Here is a 13,100-nt window from a genome sequence, read left to right as displayed (position 1 = left end):
AGCAGCAGATTATTATTTCAAACACTTATTTCTTGCTTCAATTTCCTCTCTCTTAGAATTGGCTCCAAATCATTTTCTCTTGTGTGCAGTGCACTCAATCTCCATTCGGATAAGAAAATCAAAATAGTCTTTTCAGAAAACCTATCCATCAGCATTATCAGGAACACACCCCACAAAGGCTTTGGTTGACGTTCATACATATCTGGCAGGTTTTATGCTTCTTTGTACTTAAGTCTCTCTTCCTCAGAATCATTGCCATTATATGGCTCACACAGACCCAAGGGCACCCACTGTTTATGTTTCAAACTGATTAGTTCAATGCAGTTCTACAAATAGACAAAAAGATGTGCTAGGAACCAACCAGGGATACAGAGATGGAAAAGCTGTGTCCCTGCTTTGGGCAATCTCCACAGGCTAACAAAGAAGATAAACATATACATATACAATGCCAATATCATGCTGTGTTCCTGGTGAGTTTATTTTTCACTCTACCTACGTTGGTGGGTGTGGGAAGGCAGATGCAGCTGGGGAGGTAACTCTATTTTTTTTTTCTCTAGAAAGCCTGATTCTGAGAGGCAAACATATAATCTTGGGTAAGCCCCTTCATCCCCTGACTCCTCAGGTTTTCTCTGAAAATAAAAGGATGGGATCAGAAGGGTTGGCATCCTTCGTTCAGTCATTCAACAAACATTTATGGCTTAATAGTTACTGGTTGTGTAGTATGTGTCAAGCCTGGGTTATAAACACATTACATGTAAAATCTCATATAATCCTCAAGACAAAATGAGGAGGAAGGTATTAGGCTCAAAAGACAGAAATAACATTTCTAAGGCCATGTGATGAGTAGATAAAATAGCCCCAATTAGTGCATTTCTCCTTCTGGCTCCAAAGCCTGGGTGCTCTCTCACCTGTCATGCTTTTTAGTTGAGTCTAAAGACTTTCAGCTTTAAACTTCAGTGACTATATGATATTTCTAGTGAGAGTCTAGGCATCAGAGCCACTTTTCCCAATTAGAATACTGAGGGGAATCTGCACAAAAAGGGCAAAACAGGAAACAAACTTTTTTATAAGAGAATGGCTTCTGAATTCCCATCCTTTATGTCCATCCAACTGTTCAAATCAATGAAATAATCTGTAGGTTATAAAAGTGAATTGGGCTTATTTCTTTAAACAGCCTTTTTGCAATGAAGAGTTGAGAATGAAGCACAGACATAAGGGATCCGATGTCAAGAAGTAGAGAACTGAGCATCCCTTGGCCACAGTAAGAAACTGATGTGTGACAGTAACATTAGCTTGTCAACTTGTCAGCCCCGCTCAACATGCCAGATCCTTCTCAGCAATGCTGGCTGATCTCTACCACTGGAAAGTCAGGATCTAGTGTAGTAGCTGCTCAATGAACATTTGTTGAGTTAAAGAAAGCTAGAGAGGTAGATTAAAAATAGAGAGAACGTACCAGTGTCATTCATCAAGAATGTATACTTTTTTTTTTAACTCTATGCACCCGCCCCCTTCTTCACCTTCTCTGACTTTTCCTTCTACCTATTTTATACATCTTAAAATACACATGGGGCACTAATACAGATAAAATATGCAAAACAGCTTTCTGTTTAGTGCTTTCGACACCTTGGCAGTGCCATCTCTCTAACCATTCTAAGAATTCTATCTTCAAAAAATATATATCTGTATGTATATTTTTAAACAAAACAACCTATACTATTCATTGCCATCATGTGGTCACTTGGACAGACCCAAAGCCTTAGACCATCTGAGAAGTATATGCAAATATTTGTGTATTTTTATTTCTCTGCATTCTACCAGGTTTTATTTCAAGCAAGAAATTATCCACCCCTCTCTTCCTTTTGCACATCACAGAGCCAAGTTTCCTGTGTTACACCGATTTCCAAATGTTCAGCACCATTTATCCCTTTTTTATAGTTCATATAAAGACATGGCTCCAAGATCTCAAATAACAAAAAGTTTATTTATGTATTTATTTTTGCATGGCATGCGCTGATGAGCTAGTCTGCTCAGCAAGCATTTCACAGATTAGACGCATGAGTATGGTTTCAGGCAAGGCTCCCTCATGTTTCTGAGCATTGGCTGATAAACACTTCAAAGTAAACCGCTCATAAATATGAAATGAAAAGCCGAGGAGTCGTTATGCACAGCTTTGAGATACAAATCTCTTTATTCCCTTCTGAAGTGGGGTTTGATTGACATAATGAGTCATAGATCCTGTCCAGGGACACACTGCCTTTTCCCCTTTTCTCTGGAGACAGGGAGACTTTAAAGAAATCCACTTTAGAACTTGGTGATAGACAGCTTACTTGAAAAAATAATAAAGTTGAATCCTATATTAAATAACTTACTATTTTGTGTTAATGCTGACTTTGACAACCATGACATATGTCAAAGTTTCACTACACATCCTCAGAAAGACATTATTAGCTACAACTCTAAGAAAAAGATTGCCAAATTGAGAAAAAAAAAAAGGTGCCATTACGTCTTTTGTCATATATATTGTTGCTATATAGACCCTTTGTCTGGTAAGAGAAAATCACTACTTGAATTAATTCAGAGCAGAAGTCTAAAATCTTGTAAGCTGAAAGGCTATGGGGAGTAACAGAGACAATGGGGAATAATTATTGTGGAAAATTCATTTTATAAATAAATGTCTCCCAAAAAGGAGAGGATCACGCAGTAGAACTTTCTATGAAAAATAGGTTGAAGAACAATTGAAAGTGGAGATTCAATTTAATCTTGCTCACAAGTTTTTAATAACTACCTGCTTGCCTGAAAAAGATAAAAATTTCAATGAGGTCATATTTTTTTCCACTAGATCGCATTTGGTAAATTCAAATGACTTACAGAAGCTAGGCAGTTAACACAAAGGAGCTAAGTCACCCAGTGTAAAGGGCATTAAGGAGCAGTGGGGGCTTGTAGAAAAATGAGAGTTTTGATAAGGCAGTTGTTAGCTCCAGTAGATATCTGCCATCCATAAAGATAGAACTAATGTTGCCTGGTTTTGCATTTTTTTCTAAAAGAGTCTTAAATCTAGACTCTGTGTAATATTTACTTATTTATAAATAATGGCCAAAAAATGTAATTTTAAAAAAGTGCAATCCAAATAAGGTAGATCTTTGGGCTGCCAGTCTTTAGTTTCTACTCCAGACTTTCTATAGTGATCATTTAAAGAAGATTTTATTAAGAAGTAAAAGAGGGAGAGAGAATAAAAACCTTAAATCAGAGAATGGTGAGAGAGGAAGGGATTCTGAGCTAATCTACTCTAGTGGTTTTCATCTGCCTTTCCAGGATCCCTAGGGATTCTGCTGAGAGCCTGCAGTAGGTGAGAAGGACCTATCTAGAGCTGTCCCTTCCCAAAGTCCCTCTAACCAGAGCAACAGCACTCTTTTAATTTAATACAAGACGTGGCCCAGGATACTTTCGAAAACAGCTAATTGGGACCATCCCCTCATCTGAGAGCTACCAAGTTACTTACTACCATTCCCCCATCGACACCTAATTGGCCCAGGGTTCAAGATTCCTTTACATTTCAGAGTCAGATCAACTCTAATTTTCTGCCTAGAGATTTGGCTTGAGAGTCACTGAGAATTAACTGTCTACGAAAATTAGTGTTTCCCTTTCCATGGTATAGAACTGCTACTAGAAGGTGGTTGCCCAGCCAGGAATGATCACTCCCTGTTCCCAAGCCATCTAGGTCAGACCACATGTCTAGTTTCTGTCAACTGAGCGAAGCAGAAGTGATATGTGTCATTTAAAATCCGGAGAGCTAGCAGCACCAGATCCAAGATGGCGGCCAGCAGGAGGCTGATGAAGGAGCGTGAAGAAATCCGCAAATGTGGAATGAAAAACTTCCGTAACATCCAGTTGATGAAGCTAATTTATTGACTTGGCAAGGGCTTATTGTTCCTGACAACCCTCCATATGATAAGGGAGACTTCAGTATCGAAATCAACTTTCCAGCAGAGTACCCATTCAAACCACCGAAGATCACATTTAAAACAAAGATCACCCGAACATCGATGAAAAGGGGCAGGTCTGTCTGCCAGTAATTAGTGCCGAAAACTGGAAGCCAGCAACCAAAACCGACCAAGTAATCCAGTCCCTCACAGCACTGGTGAACGACCCCCAGCCCGAAGCACCCACTTCGGGCTGACCTAGATGAAGAATACTCTAAGGACTGTAAAAAATTCTGTAAGAACGCTGAAGAGTTTACAAAGAAATACAGGGAGAAGCGACCTGTGGACTAAACTCTGCTGCGACCCATTCCAGCGAGTGTGCGGGGAGACCCCGAGCAACGCATTCAGACACCCCGCAAAGCAGGACTCTGTGGAAAATTGACACCTGCCGCCACCTGGCGTTTGCTTGTGGCAGTTACTAACTTTCTACAGTTTTCTTAATCAAAAGTGGTCTGGGTAACCTGTAAAGAAAGGATTAAAAATTTAAGATGTTCTAAAAAAAAATAAAAATAAAAAAATTAATAAAATCCAGAGAGCTGAAAAAGCAAACGATCCCCCTCCATGTTCTCTTTCCCTTGTGATGCAGGAGATCCGGCAATGACAGATTCAAGATGCGAGCACCACCAATGAAAGAAACCGTGTTCCCAGAGTCATCCCCTGGAGGAGATGAACCCAGTCATGAGCATTCCTGATTCCGGGCTTCACAGCATATATTTGAATCTCCTTGTCTCGTCATCCAGATTTAACCAAAATAATGCAGCCAATATTGAATTGTTTGAAGTTGTGCTTTATAGGAAACATACACAACTATGTGATTCAAAAGATAAAACAGTGACTTTCTGTTGGGAACTTGTTAATGAAAAGAAACTACTATTCAGTGAGAGCTATTTTGTAGGAGCAGGAAAATGATACAACCTGCTGAAGGACATGGTCAAGAAAAGCAGGAACTCGGACTCAGATTTTGGCAGTTCCACAAAGCTCTCACAGCCCTACACTAATTTCTGTTGCAGTGTCATGAGTTGGTGACTAAGATTTTATTAAAATTCCTACCAGTCCAACATTAATAAAATTTAGCATCATTCTGATATGTCAGATATTAAATCTCTAATTATTTATATTATGAATTAAAAAAAAACAGCTTTGACTAATACAAGTATCTCCAAGTAAACATTTGGACATTAAGAACTACCTGGTCAATACGTAACATTATATTGTATTCCAATAGGCACAATTTTATCCTTCAATAACAAATGTTTTTATGAGATGTTTTCACACATATGAGAAAAGAGATAATAGCAGAATCTTTAGCATAATTTTTTAACAGGAAGGAAGATAATGATTACATAAGTTAGCATCAGAAAATTGTCAGACATCAAACCCCAATGCAACCCCAAATAAAAAAAGAGATATGCGGGCGCCTGGGTGGCTCAGTCAGTTAAGCGTCTGCCTTTGGCTCAGGTCATGATCCCAGGGTCCTGGGCTCGAGCCCCACATCAGGCTCCCTGCTCAGCGGGGAGCCTGCTTCTCCCCTTCCCGCTGCCCCTTCTTGTGTGCTTTCTCTCTTAAATAAATAGATTAAATCTTTAAAAAAAGAGAGATGCTAGTGTATAAATGTGTGTGTATATATATAATATGTACATATATAGCATATATGTATATATAGTAATGAAAATAATAAGAGAATTGAGAAATTAGAAAAGCAAAGTGATATACACATCCCCAAGAATAACAAGAATCATCTTTGATTCATCTCCAACTTCTGTTAAGATGCACAACCAGTTCACTCTCAAACTAAGAGTGATCATGCAACCCAGTGTAAGGGCTTTGGAATCAGACTAAATGAAGTTCAAATCCTCCAGCTTTGTCGTTCTGGGATCTGGGGTCATTTTCCCGGCTTCTCTAAACCTCTATTTCCTCATTTATAAAATAAGGAATATTTTAATCTGAACATCTATCTGTATTAAAAAATACAGACTAATGTCCACATCCAAGGAAACTAAACCTAGACATTCAGGTGATGAACATAAACCCTTATAACAAAGTAGGTTACAACTAAACCAGTGCTACCTGGGACTGGAGCTGAGAGCAAATGAGCCCGAGAAATCCCTTGGGGAGGATAGAAATGTTCTGAAGTTGTATTGTGATGACGGGTGCACAACTCTGTTAATTTACTAAAATTCATGCAACTGGACACGTGAAAGGGGAGCATTTGTGATTTGTAAATTATACCTTAATAAAGCTGTTAAAAAATTAAACCAGTTGCATGCAAGTATTTCTATGCATGTAGGTGAAAATTGCACCTGCAAAGCCCAGAAAACAACAATAGAGTCAACACTTGAGATTTACAGAATGTGGAAAGAACTATTTGAAGCTAATCTACTATTCTCATATGAATCGAAAGGAGGTAGGATCTCTGACTATGCAAAGAAACAGAGTTATTGTAACAGCATGACTTTTATTTTGATTCCATCACAAATGTTAGCGGCTAAAATATTCCTAGAATAATAGTTACTCATTAACTTTGCTTTGAAAATCATGAAGGCACAGCTCTCCTGGGAGTAAAACACCAAGCTAACCGTGAGGGTAAAAAGAATAGCCTTTCTAAGAATAAATCTATACCAGAATATTTTTCTATCTTGAGGTGTTTAAATCCTCTAGACTGAAAATAGTTTGATCAAACAGGCTGCACTGGGATCGTGCATTCTGTCTCAGTCCAGGAAGAAACAGCTGTCAGTCACATCTCTGTCCTCCTCCGCCAGTCCCCGGAGGACAATGTAAGCAAGCTGTCTCCGGGATAAGTGCTCCTCCGAGAATTGCCAGCTCGTCATGGCCTGCAGCTGAAAAGCAGCCATTCTGCTCACTTGGTCTATTAGCTCTTTGACTTCCTTCCTTCATGCACAAATATAAATATAATGCTTAAGTGAATGATTACTACTGTCCCCAAAGAAATTTCAATTAAACACTTGGAATCCCTGGGAATGGTACCTAGGGAGATTCCCCAAAAGAGCTGCAATTTGTTATGTATTATTAAGTCTTGCTTCGGATTGTAAATCTCCTGGTTTGGGTTTTTTTTTTTTTTTTTTCATGTTACTGGGGCTTTGAAAGAACCACTTCCCATATGATTTGAACAATCTTCCCCAAACTCTAAGCAGGACCAGCATAATTGAGTTATTCCTGAATAATAAACCCCCGGTCTGTTAAAAAGTTTAAAAGGCAGATGGGGAAATTTCTTTGTCTGCTACTAGAGTTTGGGATGAGGTAACCTTTCCTCTCTTCTCAAATGTTCTCAAGAGGACATTAGGAAATGTATGGTGAGTACTGCGGTGGATTCTTTCATGTAGCGCTCAGTGTTTCAATCTACCATAATCCTACAGCATCGTATGCATGGGAGCTGATGACTAGAATCTAAGCCCCACAAAGGGAGTATTTTGTCTAACTGACTTCTGTGTTTTTCAGCACCCACAACAGTGCTGGGTATATAGACTGAAGGTTTTCCATACGTAAATGTAAATGGATGGATGGATAGATGGATGGATCAAAGAAGGAAGGAAAGAAAGAAGGAAAGAAGGAAGGAAGGAAGGAAGGAATGATGGAAAGAAGGGAGGAAGGGAGGGAGGATGGATGGATGGGCAGACTTGGATAGAAGTCCCTTGACAATAGGACAGATCTTTCTGTTCCACTTCTGACAAAATTCCATAAAACATTTCCTTGGGCCACATTTACTATTGTATTATTTTGGAAGAATCTATTTAAGAACCAGATATTTGGTAAAACTCACGTTATGCTATCTTTTATTGATTGTTTTTTTACTATGTTTTGTTCAGCTGAATTAAATGATCAGAGCTAATCAGAGAGAAGAAGAAAAAAAATTCCTTTTCAAAACAAAACAAAAACAAAAACAAAAATTCAATAGGGTCAGTGGATTGCCAAATAACATTCTCTCCTATGCTGAGATTCTATAATTCACCCTCTTTTGGTTTGTCCAAATTTAGTTTTTAAAGAAATCAGGAATATTAGCTCCTTTCCAGTACTGTGGCTTATATCAATTTTTAAAAGTAACATCAAAAAAAAGTTTAGAGGCCACTGGAAAACCTTATTTATTTCTACCAAAGGCAATGTCTGTATGAATCTCTCTCTTTAAGGATTCACTCTCATACTAAAGAAGCCATTTCAAATCTTTAGCAAATAATAATTAAAAAAAAAAAACCATTGAAACTAAAGGTACACAAATTCTCTCATTTTAATTCCAGTTTTCTTTTAACTGCATATGTTCATGGTCTCCAAACCCAACATAACTGATACATAAGTGATAAATGATTGAAGGTGAGTTGACACTTGGACTACACTTCTGTCCCCTAACAATGAAAGCTATGTGCTCCAGGGTCCTGAGCCGCAGGCTGAAGTGCACGTGCTTGCCCCTGAAGCCTAAATGGAGGGTGGGCCTGGGGAACACTGCCTTCTCGCGTAGTAGTGACTCCAGCACCTGAGACCCTGCAGGATGACTCTCTGCTCACCTTGTGGAACTCTCAGTGATGCCTGCTTTTGAAAAACTGACTCTAAAGCCACGAGAAACAGCTTTTAGGAACCGAGTCTCTGTGTCCTTTGTAAAATGCTGATCAGCAACATAGCAGGAAAATGCTGAAGAAAGCTGAAATTCGCTCTTCCCCTCAAAGGAGACATCATTTCCTGTCCTTCTGTCTCATGGCCTGGACAGCAGGGGGACAAAGGAGACTTGTAAAAGCCTGATCTCGGAAGCTCAGAATGGGCATCATTTACCCACTTCTCGTCTGCAATGCTCCTTTTCTGTCTGGTAGCTCAGGGATTGAGGATTGCTGTTCCAAGAAATTAAAGAACAGACATGGCATCTTAATCCTCTCCAAGTTTCTGCTGTGCCCTGCCTTCCATAACGTTTTTCCTCATCACCAATCCCAAGAATCAGCAAGAGAGAATAGGAAGGAATGAGAAACTGAGTTATGAGATCCAAAGTTCCTGGCCAATTGCCAGGAAGGGTAAAGGCAACACAATCATATTAATTGTTTCTTTAGGAAATCTTCAGTTTCATTTTTAGTGCCACTCAAAGGGATATATTCTTGGTGAATCATCAAAAGCTATATATTTTATTTTCCTTTAAATAAAGGAATAATTAATTAATAATAATGAATGTCCCCTTGTACATTTGAGTTCCAAGCTGAGATGAATTTCTTTTCAAAATTTCTTGATTCTACCCCGTAAGTCTTAAAGGCAAACATAGCAAATGTAATTCAGATGGTCATGCCCTCAGCCACCAAAATACCTTACCAAATGAGTTTCTTCTCTCTGCAATTACACACATATATATGTATAAGTTCTTGAAGTAATTGCTTTTTTTTTTTTTTTCTATTCTGGATAGAATCTGTATCCTGGGACACTTGAATTCTGGTTCTAGTTTTGCAGCTACCTAAATGGATGAGTTTACATAAGCCATTTTACTCAATATTAAGATGATTCAGTTAAAGAATAGTTTTTAAGATTCCTTTCAGGTCTAAAATTAATAAATTTTATGATGACAGGAATTGTTATGATAAGTATTTTTTGCCTCAGTCATACTGCCCTCCCATGCCCTCTGCAACATGATATTTCTTACACAAAAGGCAGATCAGTGTAACTTAGGGTTTAAGAAAAATGAAACCAAAATATAATTATCTCAGACAATTAATTTAATTAATAATGATCATATTAAGGAATAAATTCCTTTTATTAATTCCTTTTTAAAAATTCAATAAATGCATTTAGTTATCAATTCTAGTTCGATTTCTGATATTTTCCTCATACCTGGGTAGAGTGGAGAAGAAAGCTACACTCTCTTGAACTACAGCAAAAGCACAACTTTGCTATAGTTAAATCAATCTGGTTCTAGAGGTCCTAGTAGGTAAAGGCAAACATCTGGAAACAAAATCTAAAATTTATAGAGTACATAAATGAGAATGAAACAAAATATGACATTTCCATATTGTGTGGGAGAAACATCAAGCTCTCAATGGCCAGCCAATATTAAAGCTAAATTAAAACAGAGAATTGAAGACATCAAATCATACCTAGATCTTGGTTTCTAATACTCTTCTCAAAGAAACAAGGAAACAAACCAAAAAACTAGTCTCTTTGAAGAAATGACTGATTCTAAGACTGGAACAGAAAATATACAAAAGCCTGGAGTTACATCTGTAACTTCGGAAAGTGAGAAAGTGCTCAAAACAAAATAAAAACCCACAATGATCGGTGTATATCCCAGGGACCCAAAAGTCAACTAAAAAGAACTCCCAGTGGCCAAAATGGAACAATTTCGTCAGCAGAATAAATCAAGTAGTACTGGCTTATAACTCAAAGTATAAAATAAATACCCCCAAGTCTGTATTGATGTAAATGAAAAGTTGAATAAATAAATAAATACAAAGGACAACAACTCTTTCATGCAGAAGAATTTCAAGTCATTTATGTGGATACTCTGCACTCAATGAAGTGGAATATAACTCCTCAATCCTGAAGTGTAAGTAACTTTCTTCTAAACACTTTAAAAGAAATTTGTGTGTAGTGATGACTTCTAAAAAATGCATTACAGAAAGGAAGATAAAAACAGCAACTTGACAGTGGAGAACTTTGAAAAACACTAACTCAGTAAAATGATGATCAGGGTTAATATCAATAGTGATAAGTCATGTTGATAGAATGTACTCTGGATATAAGATGATGAGAATGGCACTTTTACCTCAGTAGCCCTCCTTCAAAAAGACATTATAACGCTCTGATCAGGAGAAAAATATCAGACAAATCCCAACTGAGGGCCATTCTATAAAACACCTGACCAAAACTCCCCAATACTGCCAAGGTCATCAAAAACAAGGAAAGTCTAAGAAACTGTCACACCCAAGAGAAGGTAAAGAAGATACAATGACTAGATGTGGTGTGGTATTTTTGCATAGGATCCTGGACCAGAAAAAGGACATTAGGGGAAAAATGGAGAAAATTTTAACTAAATATGAACTTTAGTTAATAACAATGTATCAGTATTGTTCCATTAATTGTAACAAATGTACCATACTATTGCAAGATGTTGATAATAGAGAAAATTGGGGTATACAGAAACTCTCTGTACTATCTTTGTAATAAATCTGTAAAATAAAACACTTTAGAATTTTAAATACTTTTAAAATAAAAAAGTTTAAAATTTTTCATCCAAATGTGTTCTACAACTTTATCCCATCCAGAAAAAGAAAAAAAAAAAGTGATAGAAAAGGGGAAATTTATCAGTCTTTAGGGAAATGAAGTCGAGAAACTATTTGGTGAAATATAAATTTTACTTTGTTTCTTCTTCTTCTTTTTTTTTTTTTTAAACCACAGCTAACTTAGCCAAATTATGTCTCCTTACTTAGCCTCCAAACACAGGAGCCAACCTTTGGTTAACAATAAGAGATCTGCATGTCATCTTAAATAATAACACATAGACACACAATTACTCCTTCATGAAATTTAAGACAGAAGGTTTCTTCAATCACCCGAAATGAGAAGTACTTCATCAAAAATCATGTACTGCCTTCATATGAATCATTTAACAGCATAGGAATAACGATGACTGAAATGTTCACAGAAAAATTAAGAAACAATAACAAAAAATAAATTTTAAAAAAAGCTGTTAAATTTGTTCTTTGTTGAATAGTTGATTAGATGATAGATGATTCAGTTTAAACATATTAAATACATACACCTAGTGATATCCGGGCATTTTTGGGGAGGGGACCCTAAAAAATACTTCATCAGGAGCAACAGAAGAAAAATAATTTACCCTTAGGACAAGCCAATCACTAATAGTTAAAATATTGACCTAAAATAAAATAAAATCCTGTTTTCTAATTTTAAAACATAATGAGGGAAGGAAAAAATAAAGCACACAATTGAACTAGAACAACTCACAGGCGAGCTTGCCATGAACTGATCATGAGGAAACAGTACACACCTACCACTAATCTAAAGTTAGACCCAAACAGGAATAGCAGAGACCCAGGAAGCTCGCTGACAGGATCTTCAGGGATGGCCTCGTACTGAATAAGAATCTATAGCATGTCAGCAGAACTGCCTCCATTCTGCAATTGGAGAGGGAAGGGAGGAGAGATGAGAAGTGACAGTTGAGCAAGTTCCCATTTCTACGTCCTTCTGACTTGTCTTTTTTGGAATTTTGTTGAAAAATTTTTTTTAAAAGCCTATACAGGCATATTTTAGGATATCAATCTTGACAGTATTTACTCACAATTTTTAGAGCACATAGTTTAATAATTTGTCAATATGGCTTATGCCATGGAAGCACCAACCCACCTTTTATATGCACCCAATAATTTTGATAGTGTCATTCTCAAAGTTTATATTCAATCAAACTTGATAAAAAATATACTATATGTTGTGGACTGAACTGTGTCCCCCCCCCCAATTCATATGTTTAAGCCTGGACCCTTCATGTGCTTAAATTGGAGACAGGGTCTTGAAGGAGATGATTAAGGTTAATTGAGGTCATAAAGGTGTAGTCCTGGTCCAATAGAACTGGTGCCTTTAGACGAAGAGGAGGAGACACCAGTGGTCTCTCTCTGCCATGCAAAATACAGCAAGAAGGTAGCTGTTAGCAAGCTGGAAAAGCTCTTAACCAGAACCCAACTCTGCTGGAACCTTGATCATAGCTTCTGGTCTCCAGAGCACAAGAAAATAAATTGCTGTTGTTTAAGCTACACAATCTATGTTATTTTGTTATGGCAGCCCACGCTGACTAATATATTATGCAGGCAACTTAGAGTGGCTCCTATACAATTGGGGTTCTCTTCCTTCAAGGTATATGGTTAAGATTGTACTTCCCAAATCTCCCTTAAAAATAGGAAAAGCCACATGATATATTGTAGCCAATGAAATGTCAGCAAGGGTGGCATTTGTCAATTTCAGTGAGCGTCTTTAATAAGAAAGAGGGCATGATTCTCCATATGTTTTGTTTTTCCTGCCTCTGCAACCTGCAGTGTTCCAGATGGTCAGGTCTTTATCCACTATATGTCTGAGTGAGGACAATGAGGAACAAAGACCCTAGTCAACCCACAACGGACAAACAGTGTG

At 37.5% G+C, this 13,100-nt stretch overlaps 1 protein-coding gene and 1 pseudogene across 1 annotated transcript in view; one reads left to right on the top strand and one right to left on the bottom strand.

The window, feature by feature from the left end:
• TENM2 (teneurin transmembrane protein 2) overlaps positions 1 to 13,100 on the bottom strand; it is a 1,103,161-nt gene that overhangs the window by 859,779 nt on the left and 230,282 nt on the right. The window lies entirely within an intron of this gene.
• On the top strand, positions 3,811 to 4,271 carry LOC102731710 (ubiquitin-conjugating enzyme E2 L3 pseudogene; annotated as a pseudogene).

This window comes from Leptonychotes weddellii, chromosome 7 (assembly GCF_054177405.1).
Source record: "Leptonychotes weddellii isolate Sample4059 chromosome 7, ASM5417740v2, whole genome shotgun sequence".
Classification (NCBI taxonomy): domain Eukaryota; kingdom Metazoa; phylum Chordata; class Mammalia; order Carnivora; family Phocidae; genus Leptonychotes; species Leptonychotes weddellii.
Note: the sequence above shows the minus strand (reverse complement) of the source record. Positions and strands in the feature narration are given on the sequence as shown.